Raw genomic sequence first — 15,581 nt, forward strand, 5'->3', positions numbered from 1 at the left:
CTTCCTAATGCCAACCACTTTCCTGGGTATAATTTATGTGACACTAGCATTAGTGAGGTCGCTAATACAAAAAAGAAATTCATTACACAGATTGGAAACAGTTTTGCCCACAATTCCTAAAACTGTGGGCAACAAGCTAAACTTAGATTTCTGTACCTTTGAATTTTTGAAAATTTTAAGCCCAATGTAACCACAAATAATTGAAACTAATTGTGGTCATGATTTTAAATCAAAAATGCATTTAAACCAGCCATAATATTCCAACTGTTTTATTTTGAAACCAGCCCGATCCTACCTATCACATCATCAAAATCTTGAAGCTACAAGATAATGCATGATTAATTCAAAACAATGTGACAATATAAGAATGACATTTGACAGAGTAATCTGAATGCTAAAGGGTTAAGCATTGTCATAAACAGGATATTTTGGTTTCTTGATTGTTCTAGTATCAATTCTTATGCATACTTACATGCAAAATGCTAAAAGTTCAAAGAAAAATTAAGGATGGAATTCAGATGCTGACAAAAGTTTTGTGAATTTAGATTGGTTTTGACATTTTTGTCTAACACTTTCAGATTCACCACAAATCTATTAACGCATGCAGAGTTGAAATCATCAGAACTGGCATTAAATGCAATAGAATAGGATCATGATGTTTCAGGTAGTTGTCATGTGTTTGTTCTCAGCCCAAGTTGTTCACTTATATTAAAAAAAAAAAAAAAATCAATCATGTTATTAAACGAAGTCTGAAGATAAGAATTAAAGACACTGAATGTGCAACAAAAATTGCCTTGCACAATAAATTTTAGTTGGGTTTACATTTTAAACAATAACAACTTGTTTTGTGTAACTAGCTAGGTTAGAAAATTCCAATCATTCAAAGACCAATGGATATATTATTTGAACTGGAAATCAGTACAAGACTTGTTTTGATAACCTTCATCTAGCCTACAATTATCTACTAGTGATAACATAAAACAAAATCAAATAAACAGCATAATAAATGTTTCCGAAAGCATGGTCAAGCCAGTGAAACACCATTTTTAACAGTGGTTTTGCAATGCATCAATATCCAACCAAGGAGTTAAACAAGCAATATTTTTTATGGTCTAACAGGAGAAGGAGGGGGAAAAACATGAGCTTACTGGAGGTAATTTCATGGAACAAAGTGGAACCAGAGATCATGTCTGAACAAAAATATCAAGGATACAGTTACTAATAAAGATTACACTACCACAACAAAGTACATATTTGCAAAAAGATCTAAAATTACTGATATTATTATTGTGCAAAGAACAAGCTTGAGACAAGCTGAAAAGTTATCAGAAAAATTTATCGCACAGCCAAATAGAATTTCTTAGAGAAGTTATATCAGGTCTATGTCCCCAGCAGTAAACATTTGTGATAAGCTATTCTGAATTATATACGAGCCAAAAATCATGAATTAACTGAATGAAACTAAGAATTTATAATGACTACAAAACAAGTTCATTTGTCAGCTCTGATCAGGAAGGCCATTAAAAACAAACATCTAATTAAAGTACAAAATATACTGCTACTGGACCAGTGTGTTGTATCCAGATTTATTTACTCAGCTTTGCTATAACTATTCTATCATGTTCGAGAACTCAAGAATTGTGATTCTGAACACCCGAGATATTAAATTTGTTCCTTCATTAGCTAACACAAAACAAGTTTCATATTCATGGTTTAAATCAAACATATGCAAAAATCAAGATCTAAAGGCTGTGATCCTATAAATCAATCAAGTACAAGTAATCCCTATTCTAGTCTTTTACTTGACACAGCTAATAGTTTACAGATGAGATCACAACTTGTAAAATACTGTTGGCTAATGCCAGTGAAGCTTCTTTCAACATTAACTTTGGCTGTACTTGTACTAACATGATAGTGACATTTTTTTAAGGTAACAACCAAACAGGAGAGGTTACACAAGTTGCAAAGATAACACATTGGAGGAAACTCCAAATAAGAACTGATAATGTATTAACAGATTAAAATGCACCCAGTTTACATTGTAAAAATGTTTGGTGAGGACATCCACCTTTAAAAACTGGCACACAACTGGTAAAATCTGTCCAACCTACACCAGCATAAAAAAAAATACACACAGAAATGAACCATTTCATGAAAGTAGTCAAAACTGTGTATAGATTTAGTTTAGAAAAAACCCTATGTGATTAACAATAGAATTGAAGAACATCTGGCCATTATTTCATTCTAAGACTATGAGTGACACAAAGAAATCCCGTCTTGCATCCATTTATTGCATCTGCTAAAAAATACTAATCTAGAGTTTTCATTCTCTTGCCACCATGTTTTGGTCAATCAGTTTGTTTACTTTCTACCTACAACTTCCCTGCACTCCATCCACCCTTAAGCATCTTTCCTGTGAAACACTACTCTAGATCAATGGAAAAAGTGGTTATTCAACCTGCAACAATGAGCAGCCAAATTATCCCTCAAACCATACCCTACTATTTAAAAAGAATGGAAAGGAGATATAGGATAACAAACACAGTCCTAGACACACTGTTTGAAGAAGGAAAAAAGACATGACTGGAATGTCTAATTAGGGCTGGAGCTGAAACTAAACAATCAGTCCTAACCCCACTTTAGACATGGTTCAATCCTACCTTCCTGGATCTCAGTCAATCATTAAGCTGCAATACAAGAATTACAACTACAGAACCTTAACTTAGATTAATCTAACACCCTACTTTAGACAAGCTATGAATGTTGATGCAGGTTTTCAGATTATTTTTTTCTTTTATTCATGAGACAAATTACTCTATCAATTCATATTTTATAACACTGTAAAATGCTTTTCAAAATAATTTATATTTTCAAACGTTATGGTTAAAAGTAATTAACCTTACTGATTTACAAAGTTATCAAAAGGCATCAATGACTTCAATTTGTTTGATCTGATGGCCTATTTCCTCTTTTATAAGTACAAAGCTTCCATCTATTCCAATTATGATTTACATAGTCATCCAGTTTCTCTATTTGCCAGATTAGCAAATTAATCTTATAACCAGCATTGGATCCCTGTTTGAGAGCATCAACCATAAAAGATTTGTTCATTACCATTCCAGATTTGTCAGAATTCTCTGGGTATCACTACGACCATCAATTAACGTCAGTTTTCCATGCTGGCATGAGTTGGACGATTTGACAGGAGCTGGCGAGCCATAGGACTACATCAAGCTCCACTGTCAGCTTTGACAGAATTTTTATGGCCTGATGCCCTTCCTAATGCCAAGTGAAGCTGAAGACTTTTCCAGAACAGTACATACTAATGATAATGTTTATTTTCAGATCTCTGTGCATGGAATGAGGGAAACTATAAATTATAAAAAGATTTTACTTATTTTAGTTGTACATAGTAAAACAAACATTTACAAATCAAGAGCCAAAAATTCCATACACTCCAGAAACATGTTTAACATAAGCTTCAAATTGTTTACAAGTCAGTTAAAATAGGAATGTAGTTTTGATATATAATAAATTTAGAATATAGGAAATGGGTAAAGTATTTCATAAACTTCTTTAAAATAGCATCCGATTTTAAAATTTCAAATAATTTATTGCATGCTATCAGAATTACGAAAGTAAAATTTGGGACAGACAGATCAATTCGAAAAACATTCTAGAGTTTACTTGAAAACCGATTACCTAAGAATATTTTCCAATCTTGAATGAATACTTAATGATTTTCCTTCTAGAGTATAAAGTTTAGATCTTTCTTAAGAAAATAGAGTTTTAAACATATCTAAACTAAGTCAATGAATTTCCTAAATACCAGTTAGCCACTACCAAGAAAGTATTTTACATTTAAGAATCCTAATAGCTCAAACGATATCAACTCCCGATCATACGTTTAAACCGATCGACCATGATGTCATTCACTCCGTAAGACATCATTTACACAAGCTCGTAATTTTAATTGAAAATAGGGACCAATACTATTGGTTAATCTGCAAGGCGTTCGCCTAAAAAATGCAGGCCTCTAACTTTGCAGACACATACAACCCATCAATAGAATAAAATAATACAAACCAGTTACTATTTTTAAAAAATTTAGACTCAGATATTTATAAACCAAAAGACAGTTCATTCATACTAATTTAGTTACATCATGTTATCCCTTTTTCCTAACATTTTTTAAAAAATTGATTTATTCGACAAACATTTTATAACAAGGAATCATTATACAATTAAAGATTTTTCTTTCAGTTTAAAGATAATAGCTAAACTTTATCCTTTTTTTAATTTATTTCTAGGGGAGATAATTTGAAAGTATGTTTCGAACTACTACAACAAAGCATCGGACAATATTAATAAATGTACTAAATTAACAACTATTCTAGAAAAGAAACATAACAGTCTAATATCATTCGTATATTTTATAAATACCCCAATAAAATAACTGATTTATCAAATAGTCATGCCCTGTCAAATAAGAAGCATAAAGATATTCAACTCCACACGTGTAGTAAAACAACCAACGTTAGAGCCTCTTTTATATGGTCACTCAATCTACTAGAAACAACAGCCAAATTTCATTCGTACTGAAAATGGAGGGATATATTGGATAACGTTATCCTAGATATGCAATGCCCCAGAGATAGACGGAATGATAACGAAGATTTTGATAATGTTCCACATTAGTCAAGATGACCTGGGGCTGAACAACCAGTGTAAAATATAACTGACACAAAGCAATTTTGTTTCACCAAGTCAAATATTTTACAACTTCTTAATCTGTCGTGTAATGAACTAAGATTGTAATGTTCAACACTGAAAATTTACGTAAACAGTAGTCATTAGGAACAATGAGTCATTCGCCTGTAAAATATAAATGAAAACAGTATGGATGCCTAAGGTATGGAAGCTTAGTGGTTACATGAAGAAGCACACTGATTTAATACAATATCGTAGGTTGTTACTTTCAAAATATGCGGAAGGAGATTTATAAATTTATAAAGAATTCACAACAAATGATTGAAATGAAACTAAATTAATTCCTGAAAAAATCTGTCGTACAACAATATGGCTACTAAACAATACTGCACAATGTTTTAACTTGATACGCAAACTGATTTTAACAATCACGAGAAATGAACTTGTACTTGACAAATTAAACTGTTGTTTCTGATCGCCTCTTAACTAATTAAAGATGCTTAACATTTAGTTCTAGAGAAATCTCAGCTGTTAAAAGCTACGCTGAGACGACATTTGGTAATGATGGTGGCAGTTGTAATAACGTAGGTCGGAAACATACTGTGTCTATTGACCAGCATATATACTAATTAGTAACGTATAATTAAGAATCTAAATAGCACATTTTTCAAGCTGGAAATTTACTAACAGTAAAACATTTCCAGATAATTTATCCCTCTGTCACTCTTTTTATATTTGCAGAATTAGGTGGTGTTAAGATCATGCGTGTTCCTATGTGTATGTACGTACAATATGGTTGAAAAGTGGAGGATCATTTAAAGAAATGTAGGGAGAAGAAAATATTGCTCCAAGTTTCGTCGGCCATAATTAAAAGTGAAAATATAGAGAAACATTCGGCAAGAGGAACGTTACATTACAAAAGATTTAACAGAGTAGGTAGTTACATTGTGTGGTATGTATACACTAATTTCGTGATTCCCGGAGCATAAGGACCGAGAAGTTCACGGTGATAATGCATGTATGTTTATAGAGCAATATTCTGCGCTAAAATCATCATAGTACGAACATTTGGATATAATAAATAAATTATGAAGAATAAAACGAAAAGAAAATTCGAGTTATTTTATGAAAGAAGATCAAATATCCAACTCGAGGCTGATGCTGCAATTATGAAAGATGTCTGGGCTTGCTTGAGTAATAAGTGTGATTATCAAGTGTGCTACCATAGTAAATACAAATAAAAACAATAATTAACTTTACTAAGATGAAATGAGAGAAAGCACAAGCCTGCATATAAGTTAGTTTTACTTACGTGCGTTCGAAGAGGTAAAGAGAGGTTTGCAAAAGGAAAAAAGCACGACGTTGTCGGCTGAAACGGTCAGAAGTAGAGGGAGGAGAGAAGATATGTAGTGGGAGGTTGAGCAAATAAGGTAGTAGTAACTGAGAGGAACTGACCTCCCCTTCCTCCCACTCGCGCCGGGAAGGAAGCCGCCATCTTGATCAGCTACTACTACTACAGCTTTAACTAAACCGACACTTTTTAGTGCTACAGATTAATGTGCCTTAAAACTTCAATTTCAACATTGATGAGGTTTTTATTTTAAGAGAAAGCCTTTATAAACATCGTAATAATAAAGTAAGGTGCTGTTATGAAAATGTACCGATAAATACGCAACTAAATTAGGCTTCCATCATTATGCAGATTTACATTTATTTTAACAGGACTTTTTTAAGAGGGGGGAGATTGATGATGTAAAAATATCTTTTATTTGTACTTTAACAAAATATGAATGAAAATTATTATTATTATGAATATGATTTCGGTAAAATTATCTCGATATCAATAAACATAACGGCAATTGTTAATGCATATTTCTACAGTGAACCATGTGCCGGTTAAACAGGACTACACTGTCTCTTGTTAAAAAAATTGTACTCACTCACATATACTGCATATAATTTCAGCGTTAAGATGACCAACATACAAGGACTATATATATATATTTTATAGCAACAAGGGAAAATGAAAATATAAATTTACAGTTCAAAGAAAACAGTCGTATTTTAATTTAGATGCGATTCTAAGCATAGGTTATAAAATATATATATAAAAAATATTTTCTGAGAGGAATAATTCGGTGTGCAACGGAAAACACAAGAAGGTAGTATTTCGTTGAGGGTATTTTTGGCATGCTACAAGAAAAAAAAAAAGAATCCCCCTTACCTAAAAAAAAAAGGGCTTAAAACAAGGGTGGACATGCGAACTTACACGTGACAGTGCTCCCCAATATCAAGAACAAGGCGTAAGTCATTTCAGAACAATGTTAACGAACATTAATGTAGATATAACAGGAATAGAAATTTTAATGCACGGATGATCTGTTTAGGTACATATTGATACAGATATTCAATTTGCTGATTATAATTGTATTTATAACTGATCCCTCAGATCTCAAATCGCTCTGCCATAACCACACTTGGAACTAAGAAGCTTAAACACTTACCGATACGAAGATTTTTTTTCGCCTTTTTTCCCAAAGCAGGAGCTAAAAGAATAATTTGAAGGCCAGCAATTAATTCTTAGGTCAGGTTAAACAACGCGTGCTTCGCGAAATTTTTTTAAGGAAGCACCTTCAGGCGAAATAAAGGACTTCTAAATCCAGGTTCTGTGTAACCTTGAATCTCTGTCGTCACATGTGATATGCACGTCTAGTTCAGTAACTAAGGGGCCATCACCAGTCTTCAATGTTATTTTCATATCTCTAACAAACAAGAGTAGAAACCACGTCAGATTTAATAATTTATTTCCAAAATAATTTAAGGATGTTAATTTTCATTTTAATTATTTTTAATTGTGAGCATATTTTTAAGGGACTTTTTTTCTTTCTAATAAATAGGTAAAGTTATAGTTATTTTGTGCGGAGTTGTTGTTCAAGTGACGCATAACGCCCCGGGACTCCCTGCCAAGGTAGGGGTAACTCCCGAGCTTTTCGGTGCTATAGCAAAATGTTGCTGTTGTCGTCCACTGTTACTACCTTGATGTTTAAAACATATCTTTGACATTATCTATCAGTGAAATCGAAGTGTCATGCGGTTTATTTTTTTTATATTTTACTATCAAACGTATTTTATCGCACACCACGCTGTTACTTAAGTATCTCTTGTGCATCGCCATTTCTACGATTATGTCGTGCATAAGAACAAGTCGAGTCCCTTAACTCTCGTTGGATGCTACGTTATTTGTTTAATTATAATACATAGGTCATCGAATTATAATTCTGTATCTTTGATAATGCAGTTGTCTTATACAGTGATTTACTTTGCGCATGCATTCTCTCTTTCATATTTACTTTGTCTCGTATATATTTACATCTCACGCACTCTATACTCTTTTCTTCACATATATAAACACACGCGAATAGAATTACCTATTGTCTCCATTTAAGGATAGATAAAATGTAAGAATATTTTTTTAAAGTTATACATATGATTTTTTTTTTTTATCAAACCATATTTTCACTAGTTATCCTGTTATTCTATGACACCGGATCACTGATGAATGTGACACAGCAGAGGTCATAAGGGAACAACATTCGATAACCTCATTTTTTTCACGTGTTGGCTTACACAAATTAATAGTAAAAAAAAAAAAAAGACATCTCTATTTTAATATTTTTCTCAGATTTTTACAATCAAAGTAAATGTCTACAATGAACAACTGGATTATTAAAGAAATGATTGATTCTTTGTAAAAGTTTTGAGAACAATTTTTTTCTGATGCTACAGCTGAATCATTTTTTTTTTATTTTTACTTTATTGTTTCTGGAAAATTCGTAAGACTAACGATAGCATTATTATTATTAGTGTCAATTCAGATTTGCTCATGCGCTCTTGTCGAACATGAAACTAAGTCATCATGTAATAAGTTCTCAAACTGTCCTTCACTTGTCCAATAAGGTCTTCCCAGTTCGCATTCGTCACCCGTTAGAAATAGCAGTCGGCTAAAAAAATAATAAAGTATAAATCTGATCATTTTGTCCTAGTTTAAATACCTGAAAATAAAAAGGGATGGTCTTCGCTGGAATGCATTTGATCAAAGGTCGTTTACATTGGAGTTTAGACTGCTGAAATGAAAGGGAAGAGCTGGTAGAATCGTTAGCACGCTGGACGAGTTCAAATACCTCCAAGGTCGACTTTGCCTTTCATCCGTTCGTGTTCGATAAATTAAATAGCAGTTTAACACTGGGTCGATGTAGCTGACTTGTCTCCTCCCCTGAAATTGCTGGGTTTGTGCCAAAATTTGAAACCAATACATGTTATAATTAAATTATATATATTATGCACTTTATTGTGTTTTATGCGCGTGATCCTCCGATCCGTGGGGAAATGGTCTTGCATGAAGTCGGTCTGTGGTGCAAAAATGCTTGGGGGAGGAAATGTCATATCCGAAAGGTTTAACATCCAATGGAAGGATCAGAATGAATAACAGCTATTTAATCCAGCTGTCCCGTTTGTGTACCTTCCCCTCAACTTTTGGGAACATTATAAAGACTCAAGAATCTTCTGATTCATTTTGAGCCACGTTTTGGAAAATATTTGTTAATCTCCCTGCAAGGTCCTCTTTAAATCTTGCTTTTTTTTTTAAGACAATATGAAAAACCTTGCCAGTAAGAAGTCCTCAATTACATTTCCATTCACATCTGGGATGCTTTAGGGAGAAAAAAAATCGAAACTTGGCCTTAAATATTGTCAACTTAATAAGGATTTCGGCTTCGTAAGATTGAAAATGTGTAAAATAGGGGAAACCTTATAAATTTTCTAAATTTGGTATTTTCTTTCTTTCGTATAGCTACGTTTTTATAAAATGCTAGATATGCGGTCCCTTTACGATTTTCTTTGCCTTTTTCCCGGATCGATAACATAAGTACCAGTTAAATAAGAGGGTGAATTTCATTGACTTACACTACTCCCTTAAAGTTTGTGATTCAGCGCTTGTGTTAGAATTATCTGTTACTACTATAAATAAATGAATAGAAAATGAAAGATAATGCCAGTGATAAAGAAGAAAAAGTAAATGAATACGTTAAGTTATTCAGCCATTTGGCATTCAATCTTATTCGTTTTCAGGTTTCAGGAGCACACTTCCAGAAAATTGTTAGTCGCTATGTATTTTATCGACCTTGGAAGAGGAGCTTAGTGGAAACTGAACTCAGGGACGCAATTAGGTATTACATGCTTCAACTTAAGGGTAAATATTGCCATACCTGGTAGCAGGTGTGGTTTGTTGCCAGGACGGGCCTCCAGCCGAAGAAAATCTTCAACGAATTCCATCTGACCCATGGCATAGAAAAGTGGACGTTAAAATGATGCCGACGATATATATATATATATATAATTATTGGATAATAAAACGTATGGTTTACACCAGGTATCTTACTGGTAAAGCACAGTCACTTTCAATCGTCGGCATCATTTTAAAGTCCATTCTTCGATGCTTGTATGGGTCAGACTGAATTCGTTGAAGCAGATTTTCTTCGGCTGTAGGCCCGTCCTGGCGACAAACTAAACCTGTTTCCAGGTATGGTAATATTTCGCCATAACTGACACATGATGTCCAGATTAAGATACAAACACGCACGCGCATACACATCTATTATAATAATACTCATGTTTTTCTCCGTCACAATATATGAATGAGAAAGAAACGCTGTGTGAGTATATGTGTATGTAAAAGGGAGGTATGTGAATGTTTGTGTGTGTGCAATGGAAGTAGGATGGTGAACATTCAACGCTGAAAAGAAAAATCAAACAGCGCTTCAACTCTGTGAGTATACAAGGCAAGTGTCTTACTATAGCCTTGGGCCGACCAAAGCATTGTGAGTGGATTTGGTTGACAGAAACTGAAAGAAGCCCGTCATATATGTGTGTGTGTGTGTGTATATTTATGTTTGTGTCTGTGTTTGTCTCCCCACATCGCTTGACAACCGATGTTGATATGTTTACGTCCCCATAACTTAGCGGATCAGCAAAAGAGAATAAGTCCTGGGTTGATTTGTTTGACTAAAATCCCTTAAGGTGGTGCTTCAGCATGGCCACAATCAAATGACTAATGAATAAAAGAAGAAATTCTGTTTTCAGTTATTGGACTGCGGCCATGCTGGAGCACCACTTTTAGTCAAATGAATCCACCTCAGTGCTGATTTATTTTTAAGCCTGGTGCTTATTGTATCTGTGTTTTGCTGAACTGATAAATTACGGAGATATAAACAAACCAACGCCCGTTGCCAAGTGGTAGGGAGACAAAGACACATGTACAAATATATATATAAATATATGTATATATGCATGTTTTCATGCAAGATGGAGGCAAGCATAAACATCCCACGTGGAAGGCTTGATAATTGTAGAGAGATTTTTCTCAACATGAAACCAATGGTAGCCTTGTTAACTCACATTATATATATATATATGACAGACTTCTTTCAGTTTCTATTTAGCAAATTCACTCACAAGGGTATTTCAGATTGGAGCTATAGAAGATACCTGCTCAAGGTGCCACACACTGGACTGAATCTAAACCATGTAGTTGGGAAGCAAACTACTTACTATACAGCTATGACTGCCATAAATATGTATATATAAGTATATTAATGCACACACAGATATATATATATCTTCTGTATGACTACATTACAATTTTCATAAACTATAACTACCAAAAGTCACACATTTGTATAAAAATTGTCAACTAACCCCTAAAACAAACTCTATCAAAGAACAATAAAACAAAATAACTCACACTGTCCTAGATCAGCAAAACCAATTAAAGAAGACCATGACAATGGGCAGAGAAATTAACAAAGAAGTAAAATATATTTAACATAACTGAAGAACTCCCTTCATCAGCTGTCAATTGGATGTCAACATGATTTCTACACCTTAAGATATCACTACTTCAAATATATATATATATATACACATACATATTTCGTTCCATAGTGGCTACCTTTGATGAGCATCAGGTTATATAATTTGATTGTCACCTAACACTCCATTGTACCCCTAGCACAAAACTCATTGGTAAGATTGGATGTGATAGATATATAATACTGTACACTTCAGATAATATATACTCTCTCTCTCTACATATATATATATATATATATATATATATATCTGTAAAAATATGTGACACTTATTCAGTAGCCATCGGATAACTGAAGAGATGTTGGCGTGGACCCCCACCCTGGCATCTGAAACTCGGAGTTTTATCATGGCTACTGAATAAGTGTCATATTTTTACAGATAAATTCCTCTATTTGCATAATATCGAGGTCTCTTTCTTTTGTTGCCATTCCTGTCAAATATATATATATATATATATATATACACACACAAACATACATATATATACATACATATATACATATGTATATACATATATATCTACATATGTATATACATATATATACATACATACATACATATATATATATAAATATATATACATACACACAAACACATATATTTATATATAATGCTTGGGCCCACAACCTCTGATTGGGGCATATTGAGGAGTGCCACCTTAATACAACATGTGTCTTTTGGTCATTTTTAGATATGACAGAACCCATATATTTCTAGAAAGAGATTTGACCTCATTACAGGACTGGTACATTACATATCAAACCTGAAGGGCAAAATTGACCTTAGCAGCATTAGGGCACAGAGTGCAGGAAGCCAGTGTGAACACCACAACGTAGGTACTTTGGCTCTCTGGTAATCTATCTGACCACTCAACATTCAACACCTCACACACACATACACGTATATATAGAGATGCGGTCTGTACTGATATATGCAGGGCTGGACTAAGACAAGCACTTAAAACATTTTGGTGCTTCCACATATAATATATATATATATATATATACATAATTCAAAATATAAACAATAATAAAACATAAAATAAGTTTTTATTTTTTCAAAATGAAACAAAACTAACAGTAAGATGGAAAATAATGTGTATTTTTGTGTACTCCCATGTTATCTATATCTAAAAAGTTTTCTCCTACCTTTTGATCGGATCCTCGCTATGACACCATGAGCACTTCAAAATTATTTCCAATCGTATAAACTACTTCGAATATTATTTTAGCAAATCTAAAGTGATTTCTTTTGTACTGTAAACCATTTACTATTTCTCTGGTGCCCCCCCCCCTACTTCCCTTAATGGCCTAAGCACATGCTTATTTTGCGTAATGTTTAATCCAACGCTGAATATATGCATAATATATATATATATATATATATATATATATATATAGTTGTATATTCATATGTATGCTTACGTATGTATGTACATAGGTATCTAAGTGTATTTTATTTTAGACATCATGTGTACATGTACGTATAAATACATACACACACACATACATGCTTACGTATGTATATTTATATGTATGTACGTATATATATATATATATATATATATATATATATATATACATATATATATATATATATATATATATATATATATATATATATATATATATATATATATATATATATATATAAGGTTATTAAGTAAAATACAAAATAATATTGTCGTATTAGCCATAATATACCCAATCACTTTGAGTGTCTGTTTTTGTGACTCATGGCTTTTTAGGCAACTATATACATATAAATGTAGTACACACGCGCGCACACACACACACACATACACATCCAACGAATTTCCAGTGTTTTTGTCAACCAAATTTCATTTCCGGGATGTTAGTTGATCCCAGTCTATGGAACAAAGCACTTTCCCCGAAGGTGCAGTGCAGGGTGTTTGAACATGAAATCATGCAGTGGAGTGCATTTTGCAAAGCAAACTTTTGACCCCACATCTATATTTGCGCCCAACACAAAAGCTATCACAAATATATATATATATATATTTTTTTTTAATTCATTACGTTCGTTAAATTTAACTCGGGTACCAAACCCGTAAATGTTAAAGGGAAAATAAAAAAACAGATTAAGTGATGTTCATAGCGTAAAAATATTAAAAAAAAAAAAAGCCTGTGATATGAATTTTCCTCATACCGAGAATCGAAACCGTCGCAATTCCGTGTTGCTAGGCAGAAATATACTGCAGTCTCTACAGTACTTGCTACATACAGTCTGTTCAAATGCACCAATTCATACCCTGTGTGAATGTTTGAAATGTTAATGTACTTTTTTAGAATTTATAATCTCACTACAATGGGGTGGTGTGACCTTAGTGCTATTTCTCTGTTAATGTTGTTTCCTCTTCCTCCCCATCAACTCTGGAGTAAATCTATGGTGAAAAGCGTTCCAATCATGACTACCTCATCTGATTTTCTTTTCTTTTTTTTTTTTTGCAATGTGATTTGACAGATATAAACATCACCATCCTGTAAGAGGTAAACTGCCGGGGAACTTTCGATTTTCCTTTTGTAACCGTTTTAGACCTGGCAAGCCATGAACATCACAGCTTCCCGGTCTCTTCCGTAACACGTAGCATTAGGCATAATATCTACATGAGAAATCAATAATTGCGCTATAGCGGTTTCGATTACTTCTAGAAACCGTATAACTTTCTTTATTGATGCCTATAGGAGAAAAAAAAAAGGTACGAGGGCATGATGATGTACCATTCGAGAATTTAGGGTTTACGTTTTCGGCGACTAAATCCTGCAACATGGGCTCGCTGTTTAGTCGTTGGTGTGTATAGCGATGAAAAATAAATAATAGACAATCAGGATCACAACCTGCCATCTACCCTTTCCGAGACAAAATGAAATAAGAAGGAAAAAATAAATAAATAAACAAATCACATCATGCTTATATTCTGAAATCAATAGCTATAGAATGGTATGTTATTAACTATTTGTAGTGGGGCTGTTATAGAGCAAAAACGACCACAGCAACGACCATGACATATAAACACAAATCAGTGACGAAGATAAAAAAAATTACATGTTGAATTACATGTACGGTGTTTGTTGCCGGTGTGTTGTCTGTATATTAAGTTGTCCCAGTATACACACGTGGTTCTCACATACATAATATACAGTAGCTCTCCATTCACTCACTCACCAGCCATATTTGCCGCATTATTTACAGCTGTAAGGCACCGACGAAAACTGTTAACTTATCTAAGACTGAAAGAAGAATGTCTCAACTTAGTATCGTTAAAAACTCTATTACATCACATTTCTTTTAATTAATATGTTATCTGTTTTTAAATTTCACAATAAAAAAAAAACTCATTGATACCTCTTTTCCTCCCTTTACAACTTGCAGACATTCACTAGCTCAACTAGATGTAAATTAATTTCCTTAATTAGATATGAAATAAATTTATTTAAAATTAATAAAAGTTTTATCAAAAGTAACTGAAATGTTAAGATTTTCTTTACCGAAAATATTTTTCATTTTTTAAAAATTATAATTTATTGAAATTACATCACGAAAACAACAGCCGTCAGAGAATTCAAATGTAGTTAATTTTTTTTTTTAAGTCTCCAGACGTGTTATTTATTTATAAGCAATAAAATAAAATACCGATCATTTACAGACTAATTATACTCGCTTAATTACTTAGAATTTTCCTTTTACAGTTTTTAATTCTTTTCGGATTCGTTATTATCAATGGATTTTCGTTGGTTTTTCTAAATTTTATTTTTAACGTAGACTTGATAAAGATGTGGCGTTCATGGTTTTCCAAGGTCGCAAGTACTCAGACATGATGTATACACATTATATAATATAATGAATACATATATATATATCCTAATTTACTATTACACACATATATATTTGTGTATCAGTCATGATGGATATATATATATAGA

General features: G+C 32.9%; 1 protein-coding gene across 4 annotated transcripts in view; it reads right to left on the bottom strand.

The window, feature by feature from the left end:
* Window positions 1–7,479, bottom strand: part of LOC106871491 (uncharacterized) — a 63,217-nt gene extending 55,738 nt beyond the window's left edge. Inside the window, exons 1-2 of one of the 4 annotated variants that reach the window (XM_089359143.1) lie at window positions 7,215–7,408; window positions 3,115–3,370 (exon numbers count right to left, since the gene is read on the bottom strand). The gene's annotated coding sequence lies outside the window, so the exon portion shown is untranslated. Of the gene's footprint in view, window positions 1–3,114; window positions 3,371–7,214 lie in introns of those variants that run through there. The other 3 variants (XM_052970996.2, XM_052971005.2, XM_089359142.1) reach the window with 3 other exon arrangements.
* Window positions 7,480–15,581: the final 8,102 nt, after the last annotated feature.

The sequence above is a fragment of the Octopus bimaculoides genome, chromosome 1 (assembly GCF_046866305.1).
Source record: "Octopus bimaculoides isolate indiv1 chromosome 1, ASM4686630v1, whole genome shotgun sequence".
Taxonomy (NCBI): Eukaryota; Metazoa; Mollusca; class Cephalopoda; order Octopoda; family Octopodidae; genus Octopus; species Octopus bimaculoides.